Consider the following 13801-nt stretch of genomic DNA (forward strand, 5'->3'; position numbering starts at 1 on the left):
AAGGAATACCTCCAGAAACATGAACAGAACCTCATCCTGAAAACAAACATGAAAAAAGGCCAGGTGTGGAATATAGCACGCCATTCCTACCAGCCATACGACGTGGGAAGACTGATATGGAAAGCTTACGCCGTACCTACTGCCACATACGCGAACGACGTCATTTGCCTCAGCAAGCAAGCAACGGATCAGCTCGAACGGCAACAACGCGAGATCGGAAGATGGATTCTCGGGGGATCATTCGCCACGCCAAATCCCGCCATTCAAGGAGAAATGGCCTGGTCTACCTACTCTTTCCGAGAAACCCGGGCAAAGACAAACACCTTGGACGTCTCATTCACAGACCAAACGACACCCTAATAACACGAGTCTTCCGACACCTCCGTTACAGGGGCACCCGAACGCACTGGATAAAAAAAATCAGCCAAATTGACCGCACATATAGCAAGGACACCACCAGACACAAAGCGAGGAACGAACGCGAGTGGAACAAGACAACCAAGAAGGAACTAACCCGGACTGAAGAGGAACGGTGGCACTCGGAAACAGCGAAGAAAAGAAGCATGACAATCTACTCTGAAAACAAGACAACTCCGGCACCCGAAACTTTCTACAACGGAGACAGAGCAAGTGGCCTCTTGTTTCAAGCCCGTACAGGCTCCCTCCCAACACAAAAGCGACTCTGCGAACTCTTTGGAAACGCAAACCCAGCATGTACCCTATGTAACACCGGAGAAGAAGAGGACATACAACACATCCTGCAAACTTGCACGGCCCTACGCGAAGACGGAGTGCCCAAGACACCAGTCCCTATCGCCATCATGTTCGGCTTCGAGGCATCACCCAGCCCCCAACCCCAGATCAACGACACGAAGAAAGTCCTCCTCAAGTGGGAAAAGGCCTCCAAAATAAAATCAAAGGCTCTCCACGAGACAGCCGGCAGACCCCGTCTCGAAACCGAAACCGGCCAAACACAGCGGACGGCCATCCGAAGCCAGAGCCATCAAGTGGCGCCTCCGCAAGACGAACCCACCAGCATTGACTCAAATTCCTCGCTCCTCTTGTGAGAGCTTGGAGACTCGCCTGTGACTCTTTTTATGGATGTCTGCCCTGTTGTAAAAGGGATTAGGCGAACCTGAACCTGAACTCGCGAGTTTCATCTCCTTGGCCTGGCCAGGCCATCTGCTAATACTATCGAGAAGCATAAAATGAAAATCCAGAAAACGAAGGAATTCACATGTACAAATTTATTAACACGGTAAACATATAAACAAGAAGCAACATTTGAATGCACGATTATTACAGAATACTGCAGAATAAATAGTGCCGAGCAACAGAAAGCGTGACTATCATATTATACAATTCTTAAGGGAACCTATTCGGTTTGGAGAAAGTAGATATTATTATACACATATATAGCACGTGATGAGTCGCAGAAGCCATCCGCTTCATCCCAGCACAACTGTCGAATTTTCTGGTGACAGGGGCCACATGCTCGCGGATCGCAGGGCCACGAACAGCTGTCGGTGTCTGAATGAAAAAAAAAAGGAACCTGTTAATGATATGGTAAACCCGAGCATAGGCAACGTTAATTGGCTGAATACGCTCTGTAAGACATGCTATCGTTACGCGTCTAGTGTCGACTAATGACAAAATTCGAGGAGCCCTGCGTACGCGATGCACGCTGTTTTCCTCATGCACACCAGTGTATTAAACATCAGACACATTCAAATAGTGCAACAAAACGCAACAACTAACGCCACGCAGAATCATCAACCAGATCATGACTGATAACCGGCAGAAAGTGATACGGGACAAGGCGTACCTCCATGCACACAGTTAGGCAACAGTATTAAACGTCTGATCACTGACATGCATCATGCATTTGTCTGCTTACCTTTCATTCAGGCGTTCGCCCATGGCTCGAACATCTTCGAAATCCACGAAACGAAATCACCGTCTGCTCACACATACATAGATGCTACAGCTACACAACGGTCAGACGGGTCGGTGCCTCGGAGAAACGAACGCGGGCGAATCCACCGGTTAAATGAGCCTCAGCCAATCATGATCGAGAAAGGTCACGTGGGGGACCGGAGCCAATGGAAAGTACATAGCCGGAATTTGGCGGGAAATGCCAGCGGCGACACTATTTTCGCGGCGGCGAAACCCGCTTACTGTGCCTCCTCTGGTTCAGGGTGCGTTCCAAAACCTACTCGAGTCAACTCGGGAGTAGCGCTCTACCTCAAGCGCCGTTCCAAAACCGGGTCGAGTAACTCGATGACGTCACTACCCGCGTTCCAAAACAAGGTAGAGTAAGGAGAGAGTTAACTCGATTCAACTCTCCTCCGAAGGCCGGTCAGTGAAGGTTCGCCCGAGTAATGACGTCATGCTTTTGTCGTCTGCTGTTTTCCGCGAAAGCGCGGCATCGAAACCAGCTGAACGTGTGGTTGTCAAAAAGCCTCGACCTCCACGACGGGTTATCAATACACAACTGGACACCGAAATGGCAACACTCTTCCAATGCGGATTGTGCGACATGGTTTTTGAGGACCAGGCGAACGCCCAAAGACATGCCAGCCGGATACATTTCTCAGGAAAAAGTGAGTCTCGCTGGTGCGCTTTTCTATTTTGTCTCCATGTACGTTGCTTTTTTATTACCTATTTAGCATATGTTCACTAACAGCTGCCCTGCAATGTTTATTTCTTTCACTGCCTTGTAGTCACGTGGTCCTTGTAAAGGCGGAGCTCTATGTGAAACGTTCAAAACTATATTAGGAGCAAGGGCTATTACTGTCCAGCATTATTATTATCATTACTTTTGTGTGCGTGTGTTGGAAATGGGATTTTAAATGAAATCTTACTTTTCTTCCTTTACCTTCACAGTTGTAAGATGGTTTGTCGGTACGTTCGTGTGAACAGGTTTCAGATAAAATATGTACTACCATAGGCGCAGGCTAGCTGGTGGATAAATGCTTGAGTGGAACTTGGCTAAATTCTGAGCTGTGGAAGGAAGAGACAACACGACAGAACTCTGTCACGAATTTCCCGTCTTTTCGCCTAAGCTCAGACTTCTAAATGAAGCATGAGGCGTTTGCGCGCTCCGCGATACGTGTGCTATCAGAACCGCTTCATCGCGCTCTGATTACATCCCAAGCAGCACGATGTACTGAAAGTCGAGTGCAATGGGGGTGGACGGTATGTGTCTTATCAACTTTATTTAGTTTCACGAGTCTGTTCAAGGCCTTCCACCTACCCCTCCACCCCTATTGCACTTGACTTTCAGTACATTGTGCTGCCTGGGATGTTTTGTTTCAGCCGTTCAGCTCACATTCGACTCCGACGCCGCTGACCTTTCCGTGACCCAAACCACGTCCGCACCACTACCTCAGTTCCAGGATTCCAACCAGCAGCTTCCACCTTTTGTATTTTTCATCTTCTGTCGTCATGGTGTTACCATTTCTCTTTTTTTATTTCTTTTGACTACGAAATGCAACGGGATGTATCCACTTTATGCATTTGGGGTAGCTAATGGCACGTGAAAACTCCCATCCCACAAAAAATTAACAAATAAATCACGACAATGTCAGTTGCTTTTCCCTTTCATTCTCCAATAGAGGGGCTTAAGAATAATTCTGCAGTGTCTTGGAAGAAATAGTACCAGACAAGGAATCTCTGAATGTAACTGCAACAAGTAACTATACATACACAAAGTGCTGAAAAAGCCAAATGCCCACTGGGCCGACAAGACAGAGTGCAACTATGTCTGACGGGGCATGGTGACTCCCGTAAACAGCTCACAATACATTCCCAGTCGTCGTTATCGTCGTGTCTGTAAAATAAACCTGACGCGCGCGAGATGAGAGCGGTGATGACACCGGCCTCCATATTAACTCGGTCGGTGTCCCCCATGCGTTCCCAAAGCTACTCGACCGGGTGCGTACTCTGTGGTCACATGGTACAACTCGGTCATGTGACCTACTCGACTCGAGGGTTTGTTTTGGAACGCACCCTCAGTCAGTTGAAATGCGCTTGATGTGAAGCGCGGGAGTGGACGCGGCGACGCGGCTGTTGGACTGCGACGCAAAGGGAAAGTAAGTATTCCATACTATATCGTATACATGACGCACGGATACAGAGCCTTAGAAAGCAAATGCAGTGTTTGTTTACATGGCGTAACCACATTAATGTTCAGAGTGCTAATTTTTAAACAATCTTCTGCCGCTATATAGGAATGCTAGTGAAAGAAATACTGTGTCATTATGAGGTAGAATCAGTGCGGGTTTACTGCTGGGTAATAACGTAGTAACTAACACAGTGATATTGCGTTCCGCGATTCAAGGCAATGGGTGTGAATTGGAGACGCACTATGAACGCAAGCGCGGTTTCGCCTAGAGATACACACGTGACGTACAACAGCAAATTAATTCTCAAATATACATCTCTTGTAGGCGTTTCTGGGTGCGGTCCTTTATGCGATTGAACGCGATTGGTGTGAAATGGAGACGCATTAATATGAAGGCACACACATATATATGCATGATCGCAAGCGCTGTTTCGTTTTCAGATCTCCAGTACACACTAACGCTTGTTGTGGTTTGTGTGGCTACAACAGGAAGTAATTTTATCAAATATACCTCTCTTGTAGGCGTTTCTGGGTGCGGTCCTCACCAGTGGCGTAGCCAGACCTCCAAGGTAGGGGGGGCTCGATACCAAAACTCGCCTCACTTCGCCTCCCCCCCCCCCCAACTGATCATGGGTGCAACAACACACACATACTTATGCACCCTACAAAATACGGATGAAAAAGAAAAAGAAGGAATGAAAATAATTGATTTGGACATTCACAATACGATTGCATGTCACGAGATTGGAAGTATTTTGAAAAGCTCATAGTTTGAAAACAATTCAAGAGTGCTGCTTAGATAGACGTCATGAACTGCAAGAACTTTCACGATCGTCACACTGGTCTCACCCTCCATATATTATGTTCCCGTCGGATTTTCACGATTGGCGTGGGTCGGTCCACGGCAGGTAGGGGGGGCTCGAGGCCCCCCTAGCCCCCCCGTGGCTACGCCACTGGTCCTCACTGGAACAAGTGGCGGCTGGCGGTAATAAGCGTAAGCATTGCCGTCTGTGCTTCCCATATGAACTTTTTCACAAATGCCGAAACGCACGACAGCTGATAGTCGGAGTGCTACCAGGGCCACAAATAGGGTTCTTGAGCTACTCAGTGGGCCTTCACCTTCTAAAACACCTTGTCAGCACAGTGTTGTCATACAGAGCCAGGACGATGTCTCCGCAGTACCTGGATGCAGTGATGCATTGCCACCAGTTTCTACTAGTCCAACAGATGGAGAAACCAGTGACACCTCAGTAACTTGAACACGGGATAGTGGTCCTACAAGCTCTTCACATATCCTCATTACAGAAACGTACGAACACGACGACTTAAACGTTCCCCCCGCTACTACGGCAGGCTATTTAAGTACAGAAGATGCCACAAATGACGATTCAGCAAGTTTTAGAGAAAGGTTCCGGGCTCTTGCAGTTCACCACAATATTCCACAGTCCACTGTAACTGCCCTGCTGAAGTTGCTTAAGACTCACTCCTGCCTTTCAGATTTGCCAGGGTATGCAAGGACACTCCTGCACACACCACGGGCAAGCTTAAAGTGTAGCAAACTCACTGACGTGCCCCCTGGCCAGTACTGTCACCTAGGGCTAGCTGCGGGGCTTGTGTCACAGTTGAGACGTGTCACCGTTATTCCTCCAGTTCTAAACCTTAGTTTCAGTATTGATGGGCTACCTATCGCAAAAAGCACTCGCAACCAATTGTGGCCAATTCAATGCCTCGTAAAGAGCTGTGGCCTACAGAAACCATTTCTGGTTGGTGTTTATGCTGGGAATGCCAAACCTTTTGTATCAGAACTGCAGCATCTTCTTCGAGAGGGAGTTCGGATTGCGTGGTTAGGATCAAGGTGATCAGCTTCATTTGTGATCCCGAAGTTTTATATTGGCTACCAAGGGCCACACAGGCTATTTTGGTTGCCCAAAGTGCAATGCAGAAGGCGACTTCATAAACAACCGTGTATGCTTTCCGACTTCATCAGGACGTCCGCGGACAGATCACAGCTTCCGTCAGCAGAGTAATCCAGAGCACCATAATGGGATTTCAATCTTAACAGAGTGTGCCTCTGGATTACATGCATTTAGTGTGCCTAGGGGTAATGAGGAAGATGCTCCACCTGTGGTTAGCTGGACCTCTCACTGTACGCCTAGGTCCTCAGAAATGTAATCTACTCTCCCAGGAAATAGAGAGCTTGGCACCGCATACCCCACGGGAGTTGAGCCGGAAACCCCGGTCCCTTGATGACATTGACCGTTGGAAGGCGGAGGAGTTTAGGACATTCCTTTTGTACATAGGTCCAGTAGTTTTGAACGGCATCCTTTCACAAGAGCATTACAATCATTTCCTCATGCTCCACTGTGCTGTTTTGATCTTAATGAAGGAAGAACTCCATGTCACTCAAAATGACTATGCACGGTCTTTGTTAGAGCAATTTGTGAAGCAGTTTGCAAGCATCTATGGGCCAAGCCAAATTTCATATAACGTGCATTGCTTGCTACACTTGTCAGAAGATGCGAGATTTCATGGACTGCTTGATGACTTGAGCGCTTTCCCATTTGAAAATAATATGCGACATCTGAAAGCGCAGCTGCGGAAGCCTGAGCTGCCACTTTTGTAAATTTTTTGTTTTTGCATGCCATGTGTAGAGGGCATTAATCAACTACAATTGAACGTAACTAGACTCAGAAAGAGGACAGAGTTGCCTTTCACTTTACTTGAAGATATGCACTGTAGCGTAGATATGCAGTGTAGTGTGGCGTCTCTCGGCGTTAACACAAGACGCCATGGAAGGTTTTGTGCCGTTTTCGCATGCCATATGTAGAGAGCATTCATCAGCTACAATTGAACGTAACTAGACTCAGAAAGAGGACAGAGTTGCCTTTCACTTTACTTGAAGATATGCAGTGTAGTGTGGCGTCTCTCGGCGTTAACACAAGACGCCATGGAAGGTTTTGTGCAGTTTTCGCATGCCATATGTAGAGAGCATTCATCAGCTACAATTGAACGTAACTAGACCCAGAAAGAGGACAGAGTTGCCTTTCACTTTACTTCAAGATATGCAGTGTAGCGTAGATATGCAGTGTAGTGTGGCGTCTCTCGGCGTTAACACAAGACACCATGGAAGATTTTGTGCAGTTTTCGCATGCCATATGTAGAGAGCATTCATCAGCTACAATTGAACGTAACTAGACCCAGAAAGAGGACAGAGTTGCCTTTCACTTTACTTGAAGATATGCAGTGTAGCGTAGATATGCAGTGTAGTGTGGCGTCTCTCGGCGTTAACACAAGACACCATGGAAGGTTTTGTGCAGTTTTCGCATGCCATATGTAGGGAGCATTCATCAGCTACAATTGAGCGTAACTAGACCCAGAAAGAGGACAGAGTTGCCTTTCACTTTACTTGAAGATATGCAGTGTAGCGTAGATATGCAGTGTAGTGTGGCGTCTCTCGGCGTTAACACAAGACACCATGGAAGGTTTTGTGCAGTTTTCGCATGCCATATGTAGGGAGCATTCATCAGCTACAATTGAGCGTAACTAGACCCAGAAAGAGGACAGAGTTGCCTTTCACTTTACTTGAAGATATGCAGTGTAGCGTAGATATGCAGTGTAGTGTGGCGTCTCTCGGCGTTAACACAAGACACCATGGAAGGTTTTGTGCAGTTTTCGCATGCCATATGTAGAGAGCATTCATCAGCTACAATTGAGCGTAACTAGACCCAGAAAGAGGACAGAGTTGCCTTTCACTTTACTTGAAGATATGCAGTGTAGCGTAGATATGCAGTGTAGTGTGGCGTCTCTCGGCGTTAACACAAGACACCATGGAAGGTTTTGTGCAGTTTTCGCATGCCATATGTAGAGAGCATTCATCAGCTACAATTGAACGTAACTAGACCCAGAAAGAGGACAGAGTTGCCTTTCACTTTACTTGAAGATATGCAGTGTAGCGTAGATATGCAGTGTAGTGTGGCGTCTCTCGGCGTTAACACAAGACGCCATGGAAGGTTTTGTGCAGTTTTCGCATGCCATATGTAGAGAGCATTCATCAGCTACAATTGAGCGTAACTAGACCCAGAAAGAGGACAGAGTTGCCTTTCACTTTACTTGAAGATATGCAGTGTAGCGTAGATATGCAGTGTAGTGTGGCGTCTCTCGGCGTTAACACAAGACGCCATGGAAGGTTTTGTGCAGTTTTCGCATGCCATATGTAGAGAGCATTCATCAGCTACAATTGAACGTAACTAGACCCAGAAAGAGGACAGAGTTGCCTTTCACTTTACTTGAAGATATGCAGTGTAGCGTAGATATGCAGTGTAGTGTGGCGTCTCTCGGCGTTAACACAAGACACCATGGAAGGTTTTGTGCAGTTTTCGCATGCCATATGTAGAGAGCATTCATCAGCTACAATTGAACGTAACTAGACCCAGAAAGAGGACAGAGTTGCCTTTCACTTTACTTCAAGATATGCAGTGTAGCGTAGATATGCAGTGTAGTGTGGCGTCTCTCGGCGTTAACACAAGACACCATGGAAGGTTTTGTGCAGTTTTCGCATGCCATATGTAGAGAGCATTCATCAGCTACAATTGAACGTAACTAGACTCAGAAAGAGGACAGAGTTGCCTTTCACTTTACTTGAAGATATGCAGTGTAGTGTGGCGTCTCTCGGCGTTAACACAAGACGCCATGGAAGGTTTTGTGCAGTTTTCGCATGCCATATGTAGAGAGCATTAATCAACTACAATTGAACGTAACTAGACTCAGAAAGAGGACAGAGCTGCCTTTCACTTTACTTGAAGATATGCAGTGTAGTGTGGCGTCTCTTGGCGTTAACACAAGACGCCATGGAAGGTTTTGTGCAGTTTTCGCATGCCATATGTAGAGAGCATTCATCAGCTACAATTGAACGTAACTAGACCCAGAAAGAGGACAGAGTTGCCTTTCACTTTACTTGAAGATATGCAGTGTAGCGTAGATATGCAGTGTAGTGTGGCGTCTCTCGGCGTTAACACAAGACACCATGGAAGGTTTTGTGCAGTTTTCGCATGCCATATGTAGAGAGCATTCATCAGCTACAATTGAACGTAACTAGACCCAGAAAGAGGACAGAGTTGCCTTTCACTTTACTTGAAGATATGCAGTGTAGCGTAGATATGCAGTGTAGTGTGGCGTCTCTCGGCGTTAACACAAGACACCATGGAAGGTTTTGTGCAGTTTTCGCATGCCATATGTAGAGAGCATTCATCAGCTACAATTGAGCGTAACTAGACCCAGAAAGAGGACAGAGTTGCCTTTCACTTTACTTGAAGATATGCAGTGTAGCGTAGATATGCAGTGTAGTGTGGCGTCTCTCGGCGTTAACACAAGACACCATGGAAGGTTTTGTGCAGTTTTCGCATGCCATATGTAGAGAGCATTCATCAGCTACAATTGAGCGTAACTAGACCCAGAAAGAGGACAGAGTTGCCTTTCACTTTACTTGAAGATATGCAGTGTAGCGTAGATATGCAGTGTAGTGTGGCGTCTCTCGGCGTTAACACAAGACACCATGGAAGGTTTTGTGCAGTTTTCGCATGCCATATGTAGAGAGCATTCATCAGCTACAATTGAACGTAACTAGACCCAGAAAGAGGACAGAGTTGCCTTTCACTTTACTTGAAGATATGCAGTGTAGCGTAGATATGCAGTGTAGTGTGGCGTCTCTCGGCGTTAACACAAGACGCCATGGAAGGTTTTGTGCCGTTTTCGCATGCCATATGTAGAGAGCATTCATCAGCTACAATTGAACGTAACTAGACTCAGAAAGAGGACAGAGTTGCCTTTCACTTTACTTCAAGATATGCAGTGTAGCGTAGATATGCAGTGTAGTGTGGCGTCTCTCGGGGTTAACACAAGACACAATGGAAGGTTTTGTGCAGTTTTCGCATGCCATATGTAGACAGCATTCATCAGCTACAATTGAACGTAACTAGACTCAGAAAGAGGACAGAGTTGCCTTTCACTTTACTTCAAGATATGCAGTGTAGTGTGGCGTCTTTCGGCATTAACACAAGACACCATTGAAGGTTTTGTGCAGTTTTCGCATGCCATATGTAGAGAGCATTCATCAGCTACAATTGAACGTAACTAGACTGAGAAAGAGGACAGAGTTGCCTTTCACTTTACTTGAAGATATGCGGTGTAGCTTACTTTTCCTGTTTTGTTTTACTTCAGTGGCGATGGCTTCGTTGGGCCGCATTAAAGAAGAACCCCACGACGGTTCTTCAACTGAGCATCTGGTCATAGTTGTGAAGACAGAGCCGTATGATGCTACCATTTCAGAAGGACCAGGCCACACTGGATACAGCTGTAGCTCGTCCTCAGAAGGTGATAAACAATACTTTGTTGATTCCACATAAAGAGAGAAAACTATGCAACAGAAATCCTTTTTAGTTTTCTGTTATGTACGCATGTATCAGTTTTCCACTCAGGCCCTGCTGTTCTTAAGAATCTCAAGGTGGACAAAATCGACACACACATTCTTTGGGATTGCTCTTTTCAAAAAAAATTTTGCTTCAGAGATGGTCGAATTTAGGTTGCGAACGGCGTCGAGTTACTAACGTAACTTCAACCATCTCTGAAGCAAAAATTTTTTTAATATGCTGTTTCGAGTCATCATGAAGAACGTTTGTGAGTAAAATGAACGATGTCACGAGTGGGCGTATATGGGATGCGCGCTGTCGAATTTACACATTTTCCGTAGACACCCCTCACAAAAAGACTGTTGGGGGCGTTGCACTAATTCACAATACGATGTACTCGCTATGAGAAGACAGGGCATTTCCAGGCGAACACAATGATGTAGATTACTTTCGGGTATCGCAGCTGGGGGATGAGTTGTGAGGTTCCCAAAAGGTACCATATTTTACAAATGAGGCAACTTTGCGATTGTTTATCTCCTCAAAGGCAAACCTTAGGATCTTCAGAACTTAGGATGCAATGCTACCCAACCATACGTGGAAAAAAATTCAGCTGAATATGTCAAATAGTTATGAAGATACGTGGCGTCAAACTGCGCAGGAAACGCAATGGTGGAAGTGCCCACATCTGAATGATAATTCATTAAAAAATAACTACCAATTATTTTCAACTACTTTCAGCGCCAATATGCCTCCTAGGGACAAGGGTTTAATGTATGTTTGAAAGAAAAAAATTGGAGAGGTCGACCGGACCACCCTGCCTGGTCCGGCGTGAAATCACCCACCCCCCATTCAAATCCGATTCGAATCGGCAGAAACAGGGTTTAACAGTAGTTCCCAGAAACTGCTGGACCAATGGGATCCGAAGTCATTACAGCTAACCAGGGATGGGCATAAATACATTTTTTAAGTATCCAAATAAACAACAAAATACTTTGTTGAAAAAGGTATTTAAATACTCCGCATGAATACTTTTCAATATGAGTATTTAAATACAAAATAGAAATACAGCATTTAAATACCGTAACTACTACCATAAATACTGCCAGGAAGATGTCACCTGGAATTCCTGAAATAATCTTACTGATGATCATACATAACAGCAAATCAGCAAGGAACAATAGCATTTACAGTCGACCCCGTTTATCCGGACTTCATTTATCCGGATCCCGCGGTATCCGGACAAAAGGCACGGGAACGGATTTTCCTCCATGTATTTTGTTCTCGTTTATCCGGACTTCAGCTTCAGCGACTCGGACAAGAATTCCAGGGAACGAAAGTCGAAAATTCTTGTAATCCAGCTTCAGTTATCCGGACTACCGTGAGTAAGAGTAGACGCTGACCCCGCTTCGTCACCCTCTTCGCTGTGTTGGGGTTATTCCCGTCACATGTCAGGGACCTACATTCCTCCGTAGGGGAGACAACCGTGCACGATGACCCCCTTTTCTATTTGTGTGCGTTGGGTCACGTTGACCAGTCGAGTAATTTGGAAATATCTCGAGCAACTGTCCGGTTCTAGAGGGGAAAACTCCAACCCGAGGGCCTGCTGCTTACGGCCCGTTGGCCGATGAAGACATTCTCCTAGCTGAGCTGCGATCCCTGATGCAGAGGCTCACTGCGACTGCCGTAGATGATGCTGCGGTTTCTGACTACGTTGACATTGATAAGGATGATGACGCGTGTGCAGCTATGACTGATGACTGTGCGATTGCTGCTGTTGCCTCCGATGATGTGCAGCAAGACGGTGCCGATGACGCCAGTGAGAAACAAGGCTCCGACATTGACACTTTGCGTCCGCACTGACATCCTTCGAGCAGCGCAACAGCGTGGCTCAACTCTATGCAATTAGCAAAAGTTTGCAGGAATCGAGTGCCTGCACTACTATGTAACAGCTGTCATTGACGAGATTTCTGTGTTTTAATTAAACCTTGCTCTGTAGGACGTTTCTATTCGGTCGTTTCATTTATCCGGATGCCGCGGTATCCGGACGATTCCGCCGGGAATGGCACCGTCCGGATAAACGGGGGTCGACTGTATTTGTTAGATTATCGTGGCGACTTCATTATGTGGAAGTTTCTTGAGAACTGCATCTCCTGGGTAACTTCTGTTCGGTTGTAGCATCAGGTTCGCAAAGGAGAACGCCTCTCTACAGGTGCTGACAAACAATGGCTTGTGTGAAATTTGCGAAGATGCTTCGTACAACAAGGTAGTCCTAAACGTTGTCCGCAACAACAGTGAAAGACTCGCTGTCTGAGATGGTTTGTCGCATGTGCTTGCTTTCGAAAACACTGCATTACTGCGCGGCTCTCCAAACTCCTGCATCTGCCCTTTTTACCAAAAGAATGCAGGGTGCCTTTCAAGTGGGACTCTGCAACAAAGTCACCACAAAGGTTGTGGTGACATTTGTAATATTTGGGATGTCAGGAACATGTGTACGAAATATCTAGTTCCAAAACTGCGCAGATTTTACTCAAACGAATTATTACGGCACGAGCGCTTTGCCTCAGTGAATGAGAGGGGCCTGAAAGCAATACACTGCTGGCATCATCCGGCAAGGAAGAAAGACTGCAGGCTTGGAAACAGACGACAGTCTTGGGTGACGTCACGGAATCCTCCTCCTCCGGACGAACCGCCGTAGTATGGAGTGCTGTTTTCTGCTCTTAGCTTTACAGTTTCAGTTTGCTATTGTCGTCATTTACGAATTACTTACTGGCGCAAAATGAACACGAATGCTGTATTTGGTATTGGGGAGGGGTTCGTGTTCGTTATGATGCTCACCTAATTTTTTTCGCAGTCTCGACTGGAACTGGTTGCAAATGTTATTGTTGAGCTGGGACCGGTTGAAGTGGCTTCACTTTGAGCGGCCTGTACGGACAGAGGTTAGCTTGTATGTAACCGGTGCCCCTTTGCAGGATCGCTGTTCTCAGCAACAGCAGATCCAAAGAACTGCAGTGCAAAATTTTATTTTATTTGTAGTCAAACATTACACATATTATAATGTACATGTAGCGTAACTATTACGTAATTAAATTATAGCAGTAGATGAACTACAGAGTTACATGGAATAGATAATACTTCATGGTTGATTGGTCCCTTGCTTGACTGCCTTGTGGACATCTTGAATCATTCAACAAAGTATCTGAGATGTTCTTAATAGCACACGATGGATCGATATTTTCCTTTGAGCCCCAGAAGCTTAAGGTTTCTGGAAAGT

This window comes from Ornithodoros turicata, chromosome 1 (assembly GCF_037126465.1).
Source record: "Ornithodoros turicata isolate Travis chromosome 1, ASM3712646v1, whole genome shotgun sequence".
In the NCBI taxonomy this organism is placed as follows: Eukaryota; Metazoa; Arthropoda; class Arachnida; order Ixodida; family Argasidae; genus Ornithodoros; species Ornithodoros turicata.